The sequence below is a fragment of the Eriocheir sinensis genome, chromosome 18 (assembly GCF_024679095.1).
Source record: "Eriocheir sinensis breed Jianghai 21 chromosome 18, ASM2467909v1, whole genome shotgun sequence".
Classification (NCBI taxonomy): Eukaryota; Metazoa; Arthropoda; class Malacostraca; order Decapoda; family Varunidae; genus Eriocheir; species Eriocheir sinensis.
The window spans coordinates 3,271,884-3,275,160 of NC_066526.1; the positions used below are offsets into that span (position 1 = coordinate 3,271,884).

A 3,277-nucleotide genomic window follows, 5' to 3' on the forward strand; every position below is an offset into this window, starting at 1 on the left:
GACGCTTTTCTTCGTTTTATTTTTTTGGCTGCAGAGGGGGAGGGGGGGGGATCCATTATAATCCAAATTATTCCTATTACTCTGTCCTACCTCCCCCCTCCCTCCCTCCCTCTTCTTGCCTCCCTGCCCCCGTCCTTCCCTTCCAGCTCAAGGTCGGACCGGAACTAAGGACTACACAATGAAAAAAAATTGTGGCAGGAAAACGTGTAGGTAGAACTGACCATGACTGATGACGGACTAGATAAGTAAACAAATAAATAAGATGAACAAATAAGATAAACAAATAAACAAATAAAAGATATAGAGATAGAACTTATTTTTATTTATGCGGATTTTTTATTTATTTATCTACTTTTGCCCTTGAGCTGCTTCCTTAACTGCAAAAAGAAAAAAAAGATGGATAGATAAACATAATGAAAGAGAGCCATGCAGATAAATAGGTAAAAAGTCAGACAAATAGGCTACATGTTCGATCGTTAGATGATTTGATAGTTAGTTTGTTAATAGGTAGTCCAATAGTACCCTTGTATAGTACCCTTAGTTAGATAGGTAGTTAGATAGGTAGTTTAATAGTTAGACAGTTTGAATTAGTTAGTTCGTTAATTTTACTGTATTCTGTATTTGTTTATTTATTTATTTGGATTATTTTTTTGTTTTTGTTTTATTTTATTTTGGTGTTTTTCTTTTTCTTTTTGTTTCTTTTTCCTTTTCTTTTCTTTATCTTTTTCTTTGTTTTCTTGCTGTTGTTTTTCTTGTTTGATGTTCTTTTATTTCATATCATCCTCTTGTTGATGTTCATTGGTCTGGGTGAGCCGCTTTCCTCCCAGAAGAGACCCACCCATAATTTTGGTGATGTTAGTTAGGGGCCGAAAGGTGGATGATGTTTCTTATATTTTTCTTCACTTGATGTGTTTTTCTTCTTGTTTTTCTTTCCCGATGTTTTTTTTCTGTTCTTTTTCTTCTTATTTCTTTTCTTCGTGTTTTTTAATGTCCTTTTGTTTCATATCATCCTCTTGTTGATGTTCTTCGTTGGTCTGGGTGAGCCGCTTTCCTCCCAGAAGAGACCCACCCATAATTTTGGTGATGTTAGTTTGGGGCCGAATGGTGGATGATGTTTCTTTGTATGTTACTTTTCTTGATGTTGTTCTGTTATTGCTGTTACTTTTCTTTTGCGATGTTTTTTTGCTCTTTTTTCCCCTATTTTTTGGTGTTCTTTTCAATATCATCCCTCTTTGATGTTCTTTGGTCTGGGTGAGCCTCTTTCTCCCCAGAAAAGACCCACCCATAATTTTGGTGATGTTTGTTTGGGGCCGAATGGTGGATGATGTTTCTTTGTATGTTACTTTTCTTGACGTTGTTCTGTTATTGTTGTTACTTTTCTTTTGCGATGTTTTTTTCTCTTTTTCCCATTTTTTTGGTGTTCCTTTCTATATCATCCCTTTTTGATGTTCTTTGGTCTGGATGAGCCTCTTTCTCCCCAAAAAAGACTCATCCATAATTTTGGAGATGTTAGGGCCTGAAGGTGGATGATCTGTGTTTTTTATTTTATTTTATTGATGTTTTGTTACTATATTTTCCTTTTTCTGGTGTTCCTTTTTATTTTCCTTTTCTTTGGTGTTCCCATCACGTGGATTGTCTACGACATCTAACGAGCACCACAAGCCCCGGTTTATTGTTCGGAGTTTGCTCTCCTAGGCAGACTGCCTACCACGGCTGACGAGCTCCACCTGCCCGGGTTTATTGTTCGGAGTTTGCTCTCCTAGGCAGACTGCCTACCACGGCTGACGAGCTCCACCTGCCCGGGTTTATTGTTCGGAGTTTGCTCTCCTAGGCAGACTGCCTACCACGGCTGACGAGCTCCACCTGCCCGGGTTTATTGTTCGGAGTTTGCTCTCCTAGGCAGACTGCCTACCACGGCTGACGAGCTCCTCCTGCCCGGGTTTATTGTTTGGAGTTTGCTCTCCTAGGTGTGTTACCTATGACGGCTCACGAGCCCAACCTGCCCGGGTTTTATGATCGGAGTTTGCTCTCCTAGGTGTATTACCTATGACGGCTCACGAGCCCAACCTGCCCGGGTTTTATGATCGGAGTTTGCTCTCCTAGGTGTATTACCTATGACGGCTCACGAGCCCAACCTGCCCGGGTTTTATGATCGGAGTTTGCTCTCCTAGGTGTATTGCCTATGACGGCTCACGAGCCCAACCTGCCCGGGTTTGTTTAGAGTTTGCTCTCCTAGGTGAACTGCTATGACGGCTCACGAGCCCAACCTGCCCAGGTTTGTAATCGGAGTTTGCTCTCCTAGGTGAATTGCCTACCACGGCTAACGACCTCCACCTGCCCGGGTTTGTAATCGGAGTTTGCTCTCCTAGGTGAACTGCTTTCGCTAACGACCTCCACCTGCCCGGGTTTGTAATCGGAGTTTGCTCTCCTAGATGAATTGCTTTCGCTAACGACCTCCACCTGCCCGGGTTTGTAATCGGAGTTTGCTCTCCTAGGTGAATTGCATTCGCTAACCACCACCACCTCCCCGGGTTTGTAATCAGGTTTGCTCTCCTAGGTGAATTGCTTTCGCTAACGACCTCCACCTGCCCGGGTTTGTAATCAGGTTGCTCTCCTAGATGAATTGCTTTCGCTAACGACCTCCACCTGCCCGGGTTTGTAATCGGAGTTTGCTCTCCTAGGTGAATTGCTTTCGCTAACGACCTCCACCTGCCCGGGTTTGTAATCGGAGTTTGCTCTCCTAGGTGTATTACCTATGACGGCTCACGAGCCCAACCTGCCCGGGTTTATTGTTCGGAGTTTGCTCTCCTAGGTGAATTGCCTACCACGGCTAACGAACCTCACCTGCCCGGGTTTGTTGTTCGGAGTTTGCTCTCCTAGGCAGATTGCCTACCACGGCTAACGAGCCCCACCTTCCCGGCGTTGTAGCCGAAAGATCTCCGGCACCTCCGTCGGGGTCCCGATGGACGCCGAGGCGCCCTGCCGGGAGCCCTCCAGTCCTGCCATGCTCGCCTGGGAGACCTTGGGCTCGCTGGCGCTCCACCGCCCCGCCGATTCGAATAGGGCGGATGCAAGAACTCGCTTTTTAAAACTACCAGACTGGATTATAAAATTAATCATAAATGCCGTGAAGGCGCCGGTCACCGCGTTTATCGGTTCTTGGATGAAGGACCGATGGGCCTCGGGGACGCGCACAAGCATCATAAGGAATCCTCGCCGCGGCTTCCGGCGCAGCATCCTTTTCCCTTTTCTTTCTTACTTTCAATTTTTCTTTTTA

At 45.1% G+C, this 3,277-nt stretch overlaps 2 long non-coding RNA genes across 12 annotated transcripts; one reads left to right on the forward strand and one right to left on the reverse strand.

The window, feature by feature from the left end:
- Positions 1 to 708: 708 nt before the first annotated feature.
- On the reverse strand, positions 709 to 2,914 carry LOC127000223 (uncharacterized). 9 transcript variants are annotated; one of them, XR_007753830.1, is made up of 3 exons: positions 2,777 to 2,914; positions 2,329 to 2,397; positions 1,006 to 1,925 (listed from the first exon to the last, which is right to left on the reverse strand). It is a non-coding gene; the product is annotated as an uncharacterized LOC127000223 (long non-coding RNA). The 9 variants fall into 9 exon arrangements; XR_007753827.1 differs by having other exon boundaries at positions 2,392 to 2,454; positions 2,704 to 2,851; XR_007753824.1 differs by having other exon boundaries at positions 2,329 to 2,454; positions 2,704 to 2,851.
- On the forward strand, positions 1,844 to 2,743 carry LOC127000225 (uncharacterized). Of its 3 annotated transcripts, none has more exons than XR_007753832.1 (3): positions 1,844 to 1,967; positions 2,303 to 2,495; positions 2,619 to 2,743. It is a non-coding gene; the product is annotated as an uncharacterized LOC127000225 (long non-coding RNA). The 3 variants fall into 3 exon arrangements; XR_007753831.1 differs by lacking the exon at positions 1,844 to 1,967 and adding an exon at positions 2,019 to 2,171; XR_007753833.1 differs by lacking the exon at positions 1,844 to 1,967 and adding an exon at positions 2,084 to 2,236.
- Positions 2,915 to 3,277: the final 363 nt, after the last annotated feature.